Raw genomic sequence first — 16,476 nt, forward strand, 5'->3', positions numbered from 1 at the left:
CAGGAGAGACAGAGACATTACACTAGAAACTTACATAATGTCCTGCACGTCACTGCGGCTCCCTAATATATAACGCTGCTGGAAGCAGTGCTCTGACACCAGGAGAGACAGAGACATTACACTAGAGACCTACATAATGTCCTGCACGTCACTGTGGCTCCCTATTATATAACGCTGCTGGAAGCAGTGCTCTGACACCAGGAGAGACAGAGACATTACACTAGAGACCTACATAATGTCCTGCACGTCACTGCGGCTTCCTATGATCTAACACCAGGAGAGACAGAGACATTACACTAGAGACCTACATAATGTCCTGCACGTTACTGCGGCTCCCTATGATCTAACGCTGCTGGAAGCAGTGCTCTGACACCAGGAGAGACACAGACATTACACTAGAGACCTACATAATGTCCTGCACATCACTGCGGCTCCCTGTGATCTAACACCAGGAGAGACAGAGACATTACACTAGAGACCTACATAATGTCCTGCACGTCACTGCGGCTTCCAGTGATCTAACACCAGGAGAGACAGAGACATTACACTAGAGACCTACATAATGTCCTGCACGTCACTGCGGCTCCCTGTGATCTAACGCTGCTTGAAGCAGTGCTCTGTCACCAGGAGAGACACAGACATTACACTACAGACTTACATAATGTCCTGCACAACACTGCAGCTCCCTATGATCTAACGCTGCTGGAAGCAGTGCTCTGAAACCAGGAGAGACACAGACATTACACTACAGACTTACATAATGTCCTGCACATCACTGCTGCTCCCTATTATATAACGCTGCTGGAAGCAGTGCTCTGACACCAGGAGAGACAGAGACATTACACTAGAGACCTACATAATGTCCTGCACATCACTGCGGCTCCCTATGATCTAACACTGCTGCAAGCAGTGCTCTGACACCAGGAGAGAAACAGACATTACACTAGAGACCTACATAATGTCCTGCACGTCACTGCAGCTCCATGTGATCTAACACCAGGAGAGACAGAGACATTACACTAGAGACCTACATAATGTCCTGCACGTCACTGCGGCTCCCTATGATCTGACACCAGGAGAGTCGGAGACATTGCACTAGAGACCTACATAAAGTCCTGCACATCACTGCGGCTCCCTGTGATCTAACGCTGCTGGAAGCAGTGCTCTGACACCAGGAGAGACAGAGACATTACACTAGAGACCTACATAATGTCCTGCACATCACTGCGGCTCCGTATGATCTAACACCAGGAGAGACAGAGACATTACACTAGAGACCTACATAATGTCCTGCACATCACAGCAGCTCCCTATGATCTAACACCAGGAGAGACACAGACATCACACTAGAGACCTACATAATGTCCTGCACATCACTGCGGCTCCCTATGATCTAACGCTGCTGGAAGTAGTGCTCTGACACCAGGAGAGACAGAGACATTACACTAGAGACCTACATAATGTCCTGCACATCACGGCAGCTCCCTATGATCTAACGCTGCTTGAAGCAGTGCTTTGACACCAGGAGAGACACAGACATTACACTAGAGACCTACATAATGTCCTGCACATCACTGCGGCTCCCTATGATCTGACACCAGGAGAGACACAGACATTACACTACAGACCTACATAATGTCCTGCACGTCACTGCGCTCCCTATGATCTAACACCAGGAGAGACAGAGACATTACACTAGAGACCTACATAATGTCCTGCACGTCACTGCGGCTCCCTATGATCTAACGCTGCTGGAAGCAGTGCTCTGACACCAGGAGAGACAGATACATTACACTAGAGACCTACATAATGTCCTGCACATCACTGCGGCTCCCTATGATCTGACACCAGGAGAGACACAGACATTACACTACATACCTACATAATGTCCTGCACATCACTGCGCTCCCTATGATCTAACACCAGGAGAGACAGAGACATTACACTAGAGACCTACATAATGTCCTGCACAGCACTGCGGCTCCCTATGATCTAACGCTGCTGGAAGCAGTGCTCTGACACCAGGAGAGACAGAGACATTACACTAGAGACCTACATAATGTCCTGCACGTCACTGCGGCTCCCTGTGATCTAACGCTGCTGGAAGCACTGCTCTGACAAGAGGAGAGACAGAGACATTACACTACAGACCTACATAATGTCCTGCACATCACTGCGGCTCCCTATGATCTAACGCTGCTGGAAGCAGTGCTCTGACACCAGGAGAGACAGAGACATTACACTAGAGACCTACATAATGTCCTGCACGTCACTGCGGCTCCCTGTGATCTAACGCTGCTGGAAGCAGTGCTCTGACACCAGGAGAGACACAGACATTAACTAGAGACCTACATAATGTCCTGCACGTCACTGCGGCTCCCTATGATCTAACGCTGCTGGAAGCAGTGCTCTGACACCAGGAGAGACAGAGACATTACACTAGAGACCTACATAATGTCCTGCACATCACTGCGGCTCCCTATGATCTAACGCTGCTGGAAGCAGCGCTCTGACACCAGGAGAGACAGAGACATTACACTACAGACCTACATAATGTCCTGCACATCACTGCGGCTCCCTATGATCTAACACCAGGAGAGACAGATACATTACACTAGAGACCTACATAATGTCCTGCACATCACTGCGGTTCCCTATGATCTAACACCAGGAGAGACAGAGACATTACACTAGAGACCTACATAATGTCCTGCACATCACTGCGGCTCCCTGTGATCTAACGCTGCTGGAAGCAGTGCTCTGACACCAGGAGAGACAGAGACATTACACTACAGACCTACATAATGTCCTGCACATCACTGCGGCTCCCTATGACATAACGCTGCTGGAAGCAGTGCTCTGACACCAGGAGAGACAGAGACATTACACTAGAGACCTACATAATGTCCTGCACATCACTGCGGCTCCCGATAATCTGACACCAGGAGAGACACAGACATTACACTACATACCTACATAATGTCCTGCACGTCACTGCGCTCCCTATAATCTAACACCAGGAGAGACAGAGACATTACACTAGAGACCTACATAATGTCCTGCACATCACTGCGGCTCCCTATCATCTAACGCTGCTGGAAGCAGTGCTCTGACACCAGGAGAGACAGAGACATTACACTAGAGACCTACATAATGTCCTGCACGTCACTGCGGCTCCCTATGATCTAACACCAGGAGAGACAGAGACATTACACTAGAGACCTACATAATGTCCTGCACGTCACTGCTGCTCCCTATGATCTAACACCAGGAGAGACAGAGACATTACACTAGAGACCTACATAATGTCCTGCACGTCACTGCTGCTCCCTATGATCTAACACCAGGAGAGACAGAGACATTACACTAGAGACCTACATAATGTCCTGCATGTCACTGCTGCTCCCTATGATCTAACGCTGCTGGAAGCAGTGCTCTGACACCAGGAGAGACAGAGACATTACACTAGAGACCTACATAATGTCCTGCACATCACTGCGGCTCCCTGTGATCTAACGCTGCTGGAAGCACTGCTCTGACACGAGGAGAGACAGAGACATTACACTAGAGACATACATAATGTCCTGCACATCACTGCGGCTCCCTGTGATCTAACGCTGCTGGAAGCACTGCTCTGACACCAGGAGAGACAGAGACATTACACTAGAGACCTACATAATGTCCTGCACATCACTGCGGCTCCCTATGATCTAACACCAGGAGAGACCGAGACATTACACTAGAGACCTACATAATGTCCTGCACGTCACTGCGGCTCCCTATGATCTGACACCAGGAGAGACAGAGACATTGCACTAGAGACCTACATAATGTCCTGCACATCACTGTGGCTCCCTGTGATCTAACGCTGCTGGAAGCAATGCTCTGACACCAGGAGAGACAGAGACATTACACTAGAGACCTACATAATGTCCAGCACATCACTGCGGCTCCCTATGATCTGACACCAGGAGAGACACAGACATTACACTACATACCTACATAATGTCCTGCACATCACTGCGCTCCCTATGATCTAACACCAGGAGAGACAGAGACATTACACTAGAGACCTACATAATGTCCTGCACATCACTGCGGCTCCCTATGATCTAACGCTGCTGGAAGCAGTGCTCTGACACCAGGAGAGACAGAGACATTACACTAGAGACCTACATAATGTCCTGCACATCACTGCGGCTCCCTATTATATAACGCTGCTGGAAGCAATGCTCTGACACCAGGAGAGGCAGAGACATTACACTAGAGACCTACATAATGTCCTGCACGTCACTGCGCTCCCTATGATCTAACACCAGGAGAGACAGAGACATTACACTAGAGACCTACATAATGTCCTGCACATCACTGCGGCTCCCTATGATCTAACGCTGCTGGAAGCAGTGCTCTGACACCAGGAGAGACAGAGACATTACACTAGAGACCTACATAATGTCCTGCACGTCACTGCGGCTCCCTATGATCTAACACCAGGAGAGACAGAGACATTACACTAGAGACCTACATAATGACATGCACATCACTGCGGCTCCCTGTGATCTAACGCTGCTGGAAGCAGTGCTCTGACACCTGGAGAGACACAGACATTACACTAGAGACCTACATAATGTCCTGCACGTCACTGCGGCTCCCTGTGATCTAACGCTGCTGGAAGCACTGCTCTGACACGAGGAGAGACAGAGACATTACACTACAGACCTACATAATGTCCTGCACATCACTGCGGCTCCCTATGATCTAACGCTGCTGGAACCAGTGCTCTGACACCAGTAGAGACAGAGACATTACACTAGAGACCTACATAATGTCCTGCACGTCACTGCGGCTCCCTGTGATCTAACGCTGCTGGAAGCAGTGCTCTGACACCAGGAGAGACACAGACATTACACTAGAGACCTACATAATGTCCTGCACGTCATTGCGGCTCCCTATGATCTAACGCTGCTGGAAGCAGTGCTCTGACACCAGGAGAGACAGACACATTACACTAGAGACCTACATAATGTCCTGCACATCACTGCGGCGCCCTATGATCTAACACCAGGAGAGACAGAGACATTACACTAGAGACCTACATAATGTCCTGCACGTCACTGCGGCTCCCTATGACCTAACGCTGCTGGAAGCAGTGCTCTGACACCAGGAGAGACACAGACATTACACTAGAGACCTACATAATGCCCTGCACATCACTGCGGCTCCCTATAACCTAACGCTGCTGGAAGCAGTGCTCTGACACCAGGAGAGACAGAGACATTACACTAGAGACCTACATAATGTCCTGCACATCACTGCGGCTCCCTATGATCTAACGCTGCTGGAAGCAGTGCTCTGACACCAGGAGAGACACAGACATTACACTGCAGACCTACATAATGTCCTGCACGTCACTGCGGCGCCCTATGATCTAACGCTGCTGGAAGCAGTGCTCTGACACCAGGAGAGACAGAGACATTACACTGCAGACCTACATAATGTCCTGCACGTCACTGCGGCGCCCTATGATCTAACGCTGCTGGAAGCAGTGCTCTGACACCAGGAGAGACAGAGACATTACACTAGAGACCTACATAATGTCCTGCACATCACTGCGGCTCCCTATGATCTAACGCTGCTGGAAGCAGTGCTCTGACACCAGGAGAGACAGAGACATTACACTAGAGACCAACATAATGTCCTGCACGTCACTGCGGCTCCCTGTGATCTAACGCTGCTGGAAGCAGTGCTCTGACACCAGGAGAGACAGAGACCTTACACTACAGACCTACATAATGTCCTGCACATCACTGCGGCTCCCTATCACATAACACTGCTGGAAGCAGTGCTCTAACACCAGGAGAGACAGAGACATTACACTAGAGACCTACATAATGTCCTGCACGTCACTCCGGCTCCCTATTATCTAACGCTGCTGGAAGCAGTGCTCTGACACCAGGAGAGACACAGGCATTACACTGCAGACCTACATAATGTCCTGCACGTCACTGCGACGCCCTATGATCTAACGCTGCTGGAAGCAGAGCTCTGACACCAGGAGAGACAGAGACATTACACTAGAGACCTACATAATGTCCTGCACATCACTGCGGCTCCCTATGATCTAACACCAGGAGAGACCGAGACATTACACTAGAGACCTACATAATGTCCTGCACGTCACTGCGGCTCCCTATGATCTGACACCAGGAGAGACAGAGACATTGCACTAGAGACCTACATAATGTCCTGCACATCACTGTGGCTCCCTGTGATCTAACGCTGCTGGAAGCAATGCTCTGACACCAGGAGAGACAGAGACATTACACTAGAGACCTACATAATGTCCAGCACATCACTGCGGCTCCCTATGATCTGACACCAGGAGAGACACAGACATTACACTACATACCTACATAATGTCCTGCACGTCACTGCGCTCCCTATGATCTAACACCAGGAGAGACAGAGACATTACACTAGAGACCTACATAATGTCCTGCACATCACTGCGGCTCCCTATGATCTAACGCTGCTGGAAGCAGTGCTCTGACACCAGGAGAGACAGAGACATTACACTAGAGACCTACATAATGTCCTGCACATCACTGCGGCTCCCTATTATATAACGCTGCTGGAAGCAATGCTCTGACACCAGGAGAGGCAGAGACATTACACTAGAGACCTACATAATGTCCTGCACGTCACTGCGCTCCCTATGATCTAACACCAGGAGAGACAGAGACATTACACTAGAGACCTACATAATGTCCTGCACATCACTGCGGCTCCCTATGATCTAACGCTGCTGGAAGCAGTGCTCTGACACCAGGAGAGACAGAGACATTACACTAGAGACCTACATAATGTCCTGCACGTCACTGCGGCTCCCTATGATCTAACACCAGGAGAGACAGAGACATTACACTAGAGACCTACATAATGACATGCACATCACTGCGGCTCCCTATGATCTAACGCTGCTGGAACCAGTGCTCTGACACCAGTAGAGACAGAGACATTACACTAGAGACCTACATAATGTCCTGCACGTCACTGCGGCTCCCTGTGATCTAACGCTGCTGGAAGCAGTGCTCTGACACCAGGAGAGACACAGACATTACACTAGAGACCTACATAATGTCCTGCACGTCATTGCGGCTCCCTATGATCTAACGCTGCTGGAAGCAGTGCTCTGACACCAGGAGAGACAGAGACATTACACTAGAGACGTACATAATGTCCTGCACATCACTGCGGCTCCCTGTGACCTAACGCTGCTGGAAGCAGTGCTCTGACACCAGGAGAGACACAGACATTACACTAGAGACCTACATAATGTCCTGCACATCACTGCGGCTCCCTGTGATCTAACGCTGCTGGAAGCAGTGCTCTGACACCAGGAGAGACACAGACATTACACTAGAGACCTACATAATGTCCTGCACATCACTGCGGCTCCCTATGATCTAACGCTGCTGGAAGCAGTGCTCTGACACCAGGAGAGACAGACACATTACACTAGAGACCTACATAATGTCCTGCACATCACTGCGGCGCCCTATGATCTAACACCAGGAGAGACAGAGACATTACACTAGAGACCTACATAATGTCCTGCACGTCACTGCGGCTCCCTATGACCTAACGCTGCTGGAAGCAGTGCTCTGACACCAGGAGAGACACAGACATTACACTAGAGACCTACATAATGCCCTGCACATCACTGCGGCTCCCTATAACCTAACGCTGCTGGAAGCAGTGCTCTGACACCAGGAGAGACAGAGACATTACACTAGAGACCTACATAATGTCCTGCACATCACTGCGGCTCCCTATGATCTAACGCTGCTGGAAGCAGTGCTCTGACACCAGGAGAGACACAGACATTACACTGCAGACCTACATAATGTCCTGCACGTCACTGCGGCGCCCTATGATCTAACGCTGCTGGAAGCAGTGCTCTGACACCAGGAGAGACAGAGACATTACACTGCAGACCTACATAATGTCCTGCACGTCACTGCGGCGCCCTATGATCTAACGCTGCTGGAAGCAGTGCTCTGACACCAGGAGAGACAGAGACATTACACTAGAGACCTACATAATGTCCTGCACATCACTGCGGCTCCCTATGATCTAACGCTGCTGGAAGCAGTGCTCTGACACCAGGAGAGACAGAGACATTACACTAGAGACCAACATAATGTCCTGCACGTCACTGCGGCTCCCTGTGATCTAACGCTGCTGGAAGCAGTGCTCTGACACCAGGAGAGACAGAGACCTTACACTACAGACCTACATAATGTCCTGCACATCACTGCGGCTCCCTATCACATAACACTGCTGGAAGCAGTGCTCTAACACCAGGAGAGACAGAGACATTACACTAGAGACCTACATAATGTCCTGCACGTCACTCCGGCTCCCTATTATCTAACGCTGCTGGAAGCAGTGCTCTGACACCAGGAGAGACACAGGCATTACACTGCAGACCTACATAATGTCCTGCACGTCACTGCGACGCCCTATGATCTAACGCTGCTGGAAGCAGAGCTCTGACACCAGGAGAGACAGAGACATTACACTAGAGACCTACATAATGTCCTGCACGTCACTCCGGCTCCCTATTATCTAACGCTGCTGGAAGCAGTGCTCTGACACCAGGAGAGACACAGGCATTACACTACAGACCTACATAATGACATGCACATCACTGCGGCTCCCTGTGATCTAACGCTGCTGGAAGCAGTGCTCTGACACCAGGAGAGACACAGACATTACACTAGAGACCTACATAATGTCCTGCACGTCACTGCGGCTCCCTGTGATCTAACGCTGCTGGAAGCACTGCTCTGACACGAGGAGAGACAGAGACATTACACTACAGACCTACATAATGTCCTGCACATCACTGCGGCTCCCTATGATCTAACGCTGCTGGAACCAGTGCTCTGACACCAGTAGAGACAGAGACATTACACTAGAGACCTACATAATGTCCTGCACGTCACTGCGGCTCCCTGTGATCTAACGCTGCTGGAAGCAGTGCTCTGACACCAGGAGAGACACAGACATTACACTAGAGACCTACATAATGTCCTGCACGTCATTGCGGCTCCCTATGATCTAACGCTGCTGGAAGCAGTGCTCTGACACCAGGAGAGACAGAGACATTACACTAGAGACCTACATAATGTCCTGCACATCACTGCGGCTCCCTGTGATCTAACGCTGCTGGAAGCAGTGCTCTGACACCAGGAGAGACACAGACATTACACTAGAGACCTACATAATGTCCTGCACATCACTGCGGCTCCCTATGATCTAACGCTGCTGGAAGCAGTGCTCTGACACCAGGAGAGACAGACACATTACACTAGAGACCTACATAATGTCCTGCACATCACTGCGGCGCCCTATGATCTAACACCAGGAGAGACAGAGACATTACACTAGAGACCTACATAATGTCCTGCACGTCACTGCGGCTCCCTATGACCTAACGCTGCTGGAAGCAGTGCTCTGACACCAGGAGAGACACAGACATTACACTAGAGACCTACATAATGCCCTGCACATCACTGCGGCTCCCTATAACCTAACGCTGCTGGAAGCAGTGCTCTGACACCAGGAGAGACAGAGACATTACACTAGAGACCTACATAATGTCCTGCACATCACTGCGGCTCCCTATGATCTAACGCTGCTGGAAGCAGTGCTCTGACACCAGGAGAGACACAGACATTACACTGCAGACCTACATAATGTCCTGCACGTCACTGCGGCGCCCTATGATCTAACGCTGCTGGAAGCAGTGCTCTGACACCAGGAGAGACAGAGACATTACACTGCAGACCTACATAATGTCCTGCACGTCACTGCGGCGCCCTATGATCTAACGCTGCTGGAAGCAGTGCTCTGACACCAGGAGAGACAGAGACATTACACTAGAGACCTACATAATGTCCTGCACATCACTGCGGCTCCCTATGATCTAACGCTGCTGGAAGCAGTGCTCTGACACCAGGAGAGACAGAGACATTACACTAGAGACCAACATAATGTCCTGCACGTCACTGCGGCTCCCTGTGATCTAACGCTGCTGGAAGCAGTGCTCTGACGCCAGGAGAGACAGAGACCTTACACTACAGACCTACATAATGTCCTGCACATCACTGCGGCTCCCTATCACATAACACTGCTGGAAGCAGTGCTCTAACACCAGGAGAGACAGAGACATTACACTAGAGACCTACATAATGTCCTGCACGTCACTCCGGCTCCCTATTATCTAACGCTGCTGGAAGCAGTGCTCTGACACCAGGAGAGACACAGGCATTACACTGCAGACCTACATAATGTCCTGCACGTCACTGCGACGCCCTATGATCTAACGCTGCTGGAAGCAGAGCTCTGACACCAGGAGAGACAGAGACATTACACTAGAGACCTACATAATGTCCTGCACGTCACTCCGGCTCCCTATTATCTAACGCTGCTGGAAGCAGTGCTCTGACACCAGGAGAGACACAGGCATTACACTGCAGACCTACATAATGTCCTGCACGTCACTGCGACGCCCTATGATCTAACGCCAGGAGAGACAGAGACACTACACTAGAGACCTACATAATGTCCTGCACGTCACTGCGGCTCCCTATGACCTAACGCTGCTGGAAGCAGTGCTCTGACACCAGGAGAGACAAAGACATTACACTACAGACCTACATAATGTCCTGCACATCACTGCGGCTCCCTATGACATAACACTGCTGGAAGCAGTGCGCTGACACCAGGAGAGACACAGACATTATACTAGAGACCTACATAATGTCCTGCACATCACTGCGGCGCCCTATGATCTAACACCAGGAGAGACAGAGACATTACACTAGAGACCAACATAATGTCCTGCACATCACTGCAGCTCCCTATGATCTAACGCTGCTGGAAGCAGTGCTCTGACACCAGTAGAGACAGAGACATTACACTAGAGACCTACATAATGTCCTGCACGTCACTGCGGCTCCCTGTGATCTAACGCTGCTGGAAGCAGTGCTCTGACACCAGGAGAGACAGAGACATTACACTAGAGACCTACATAATGTCCTGCACATCACTGCGGCTCCCTATGATCTAACGCTGCTGGAAGCAGTGCTCTGACACCAGGAGAGACACAGACATTACACTGCAGACCTACATAATGTCCTGCACGTCACTGCGGCGCCCTATGATCTAACGCTGCTGGAAGCAGTGCTCTGACACCAGGAGAGACAGAGACATTACACTGCAGACCTACATAATGTCCTGCACGTCACTGCGGCGCCCTATGATCTAACGCTGCTGGAAGCAGTGCTCTGACACCAGGAGAGACAGAGACATTACACTAGAGACCTACATAATGTCCTGCACATCACTGCGGCTCCCTATGATCTAACGCTGCTGGAAGCAGTGCTCTGACACCAGGAGAGACAGAGACATTACACTAGAGACCAACATAATGTCCTGCACGTCACTGCGGCTCCCTGTGATCTAACGCTGCTGGAAGCAGTGCTCTGACGCCAGGAGAGACAGAGACCTTACACTACAGACCTACATAATGTCCTGCACATCACTGCGGCTCCCTATCACATAACACTGCTGGAAGCAGTGCTCTAACACCAGGAGAGACAGAGACATTACACTAGAGACCTACATAATGTCCTGCACGTCACTCCGGCTCCCTATTATCTAACGCTGCTGGAAGCAGTGCTCTGACACCAGGAGAGACACAGGCATTACACTGCAGACCTACATAATGTCCTGCACGTCACTGCGACGCCCTATGATCTAACGCTGCTGGAAGCAGAGCTCTGACACCAGGAGAGACAGAGACATTACACTAGAGACCTACATAATGTCCTGCACGTCACTCCGGCTCCCTATTATCTAACGCTGCTGGAAGCAGTGCTCTGACACCAGGAGAGACACAGGCATTACACTGCAGACCTACATAATGTCCTGCACGTCACTGCGACGCCCTATGATCTAACGCCAGGAGAGACAGAGACACTACACTAGAGACCTACATAATGTCCTGCACGTCACTGCGGCTCCCTATGACCTAACGCTGCTGGAAGCAGTGCTCTGACACCAGGAGAGACAAAGACATTACACTACAGACCTACATAATGTCCTGCACATCACTGCGGCTCCCTATGACATAACACTGCTGGAAGCAGTGCGCTGACACCAGGAGAGACACAGACATTATACTAGAGACCTACATAATGTCCTGCACATCACTGCGGCGCCCTATGATCTAACACCAGGAGAGACAGAGACATTACACTAGAGACCAACATAATGTCCTGCACATCACTGCAGCTCCCTATGATCTAACGCTGCTGGAAGCAGTGCTCTGACACCAGTAGAGACAGAGACATTACACTAGAGACCTACATAATGTCCTGCACGTCACTGCGGCTCCCTGTGATCTAACGCTGCTGGAAGCAGTGCTCTGACACCAGGAGAGACAGAGACATTACACTAGAGACCTACATAATGTCCTGCACATCACTGCGGCTCCCTATGACATAACACTGCAGGAAGCAGTGCTCTGACACCAGGAGAGACACAGACATTATACTAGAGACCTACATAATGTCCTGCACATCACTGCGGCGCCCTATGATCTAACACCAGGAGAGAAAGAGACATTACACTACAGACCTACATAATGTCCTGCACGTCACTGCGGCTCCCTATGATCTAACGCTGCTGGAAGTAGTGCTCTGACACCAGGAGAGACAGAGACATTACACTAGAGACCTACATAATGTCCTGCACGTCACTGCGGCTCCCTATGATCTAACACCAGGAGAGACAGAGACATTACACTAGAGACCTACATAATGTCCTGCACGTCACTGCGGCTCCCTACGATCTAACACCAGGAGAGACAGAGACATTACACTAGAGACCTACATAATGACATGCACATCACTGCGGCTCCCTGTGATCTAACGCTGCTGGAAGCAGTGCTCTGACACCAGGAGAGACACAGACATTAAACTAGAGACCTACATAATGTCCTGCACGTCACTGCGGCTCCCTGTGATCTAACGCTGCTGGAAGCACTGCTCTGACACGAGGAGAGACAGAGACATTACACTACAGACCTACATAATGTCCTGCACATCACTGCGGCTCCCTATGATCTAACGCTGCTGGAACCAGTGCTCTGACACCAGTAGAGACAGAGACATTACACTAGAGACCTACATAATGTCCTGCACGTCACTGCGGCTCCCTGTGATCTAACGCTGCTGGAAGCAGTGCTCTGACACCAGGAGAGACACAGACATTACACTAGAGACCTACATAATGTCCTGCACGTCACTGCGACGCCCTATGATCTAACGCCAGGAGAGACAGAGACATTACACTAGAGACCTACATAATGTCCTGCACGTCACTGCGGCTCCCTATGACCTAACGCTGCTGGAAGCAGTGCTCTGACACCAGGAGAGACAAAGACATTACACTACAGACCTACATAATGTCCTGCACATCACTGCGGCTCCCTATGACATAACACTGCTGGAAGCAGTGCGCTGACACCAGGAGAGACACAGACATTATACTAGAGACCTACATAATGTCCTGCACATCACTGCGGCGCCCTATGATCTAACACCAGGAGAGACAGAGACATTACACTAGAGACCAACATAATGACATGCACATCACTGCGGCTCCCTGTGATCTAACGCTGCTGGAAGCAGTGCTCTGACACCAGGAGAGACACAGACATTACACTAGAGACCTACATAATGTCCTGCACGTCACTGCGGCTCCCTGTGATCTAACGCTGCTGGAAGCACTGCTCTGACACGAGGAGAGACAGAGACATTACACTACAGACCTACATAATGTCCTGCACATCACTGCGGCTCCCTATGATCTAACGCTGCTGGAACCAGTGCTCTGACACCAGTAGAGACAGAGACATTACACTAGAGACCTACATAATGTCCTGCACGTCACTGCGGCTCCCTGTGATCTAACGCTGCTGGAAGCAGTGCTCTGACACCAGGAGAGACACAGACATTACACTAGAGACCTACATAATGTCCTGCACATCACTGCGGCTCCCTATGATCTGACACCAGGAGAGACACAGACATTACACTACATACCTACATAATGTCCTGCACGTCACTGCGCTCCCTATGATCTAACACCAGGAGAGACAGAGACATTACACTAGAGACCTACATAATGTCCTGCACATCACTGCGGCTCCCTATGATCTAACGCTGCTGGAAGCAGTGCTCTGACACCAGGAGAGACAGAGACATTACACTAGAGACCTACATAATGTCCTGCACATCACTGCGGCTCCCTATTATATAACGCTGCTGGAAGCAATGCTCTGACACCAGGAGAGGCAGAGACATTACACTAGAGACCTACATAATGTCCTGCACGTCACTGCGCTCCCTATGATCTAACACCAGGAGAGACAGAGACATTACACTAGAGACCTACATAATGTCCTGCACATCACTGCGGCTCCCTATGATCTAACGCTGCTGGAAGCAGTGCTCTGACACCAGGAGAGACAGAGACATTACACTAGAGACCTACATAATGTCCTGCACATCACTGCGGCTCCCTATGATCTAACACCAGGAGAGACAGAGACATTACACTAGAGACCTACATAATGTCCTGCACGTCACTGCGGCTCCCTATGATATAACACCAGGAGAGACAGAGACATTACACTAGAGACCTACATAATGACATGCACATCACTGCGGCTCCCTGTGATCTAACGCTGCTGGAAGCAGTGCTCTGACACCAGGAGAGACACAGACATTACACTAGAGACCTACATAATGTCCTGCACATCACTGCGGCTCCCTATGATCTAACGCTGCTGGAACCAGTGCTCTGACACCAGTAGAGACAGAGACATTACACTAGAGACCTACATAATGTCCTGCACGTCACTGCGGCTCCCTGTGATCTAACGCTGCTGGAAGCAGTGCTCTGACACCAGGAGAGACACAGACATTACACTAGAGACCTACATAATGTCCTGCACGTCACTGCGGCTCCCTATGATCTAACGCTGCTGGAAGCAGTGCTCTGACACCAGGAGAGACAGAGACATTACACTAGAGACCTACATAATGTCCTGCACATCACTGCGGCTCCCTGTGACCTAACGCTGCTGGAAGCAGTGCTCTGACACCAGGAGAGACACAGACATTACACTAGAGACCTACATAATGTCCTGCACATCACTGCGGCTCCCTGTGATCTAACGCTGCTGGAAGCAGTGCTCTGACACCAGGAGAGACACAGACATTACACTAGAGACCTACATAATGTCCTGCACATCACTGCGGCTCCCTATGATCTAACGCTGCTGGAAGCAGTGCTCTGACACCAGGAGAGACAGACACATTACACTAGAGACCTACATAATGTCCTGCACATCACTGCGGCGCCCTATGATCTAACACCAGGAGAGACAGAGACATTACACTAGAGACCTACATAATGTCCTGCACGTCACTGCGGCTCCCTATGACCTAACGCTGCTGGAAGCAGTGCTCTGACACCAGGAGAGACACAGACATTACACTAGAGACCTACATAATGCCCTGCACATCACTGCGGCTCCCTATAACCTAACGCTGCTGGAAGCAGTGCTCTGACACCAGGAGAGACACAGACATTACACTAGAGACCTACATAATGTCCTGCACATCACTGCGGCTCCCTATGATCTACCGCTGCTGGAACCAGTGCTCTGACACCAGTAGAGACAGAGACATTACACTAGAGACCTACATAATGTCCTGCACGTCACTGCGGCTCCCTGTGATCTAACGCTGCTGGAAGCAGTGCTCTGACACCAGGAGAGACACAGACATTACACTAGAGACCTACATAATGTCCTGCACGTCACTGCGGCTCCCTATGATCTAACGCTGCTGGAAGCAGTGCTCTGACACCAGGAGAGACAGAGACATTACACTAGAGACCTACATAATGTCCTGCACATCACTGCGGCTCCCTGTGACCTAACGCTGCTGGAAGCAGTGCTCTGACACCAGGAGAGACACAGACATTACACTAGAGACCTACATAATGTCCTGCACATCACTGCGGCTCCCTGTGATCTAACGCTGCTGGAAGCAATGCTCTGACACCAGGAGAGACACAGACATTACACTAGAGACCTACATAATGTCCTGCACATCACTGCGGCTCCCTATGATCTAACGCTGCTGGAAGCAGTGCTCTGACACCAGGAGAGACAGACACATTACACTAGAGACCTACATAATGTCCTGCACATCACTGCGGCGCCCTATGATCTAACACCAGGAGAGACAGAGACATTACACTAGAGACCTACATAATGTCCTGCACATCACTGCGGCTCCCTATAACCTAACGCTGCTGGAAGCAGTG

General features: G+C 50.4%; 1 protein-coding gene across 4 annotated transcripts in view; it reads right to left on the reverse strand.

The window, feature by feature from the left end:
• PLEC (plectin) overlaps positions 1-16,476 on the reverse strand; it is a 249,407-nt gene that overhangs the window by 88,318 nt on the left and 144,613 nt on the right. The window lies entirely within an intron of this gene.

Source organism: Taudactylus pleione, unplaced genomic scaffold (genome assembly GCF_031769625.1).
Source record: "Taudactylus pleione unplaced genomic scaffold, aTauple2 ptg000304l, whole genome shotgun sequence".
NCBI classification, from domain to species: Eukaryota; Metazoa; Chordata; class Amphibia; order Anura; family Myobatrachidae; genus Taudactylus; species Taudactylus pleione.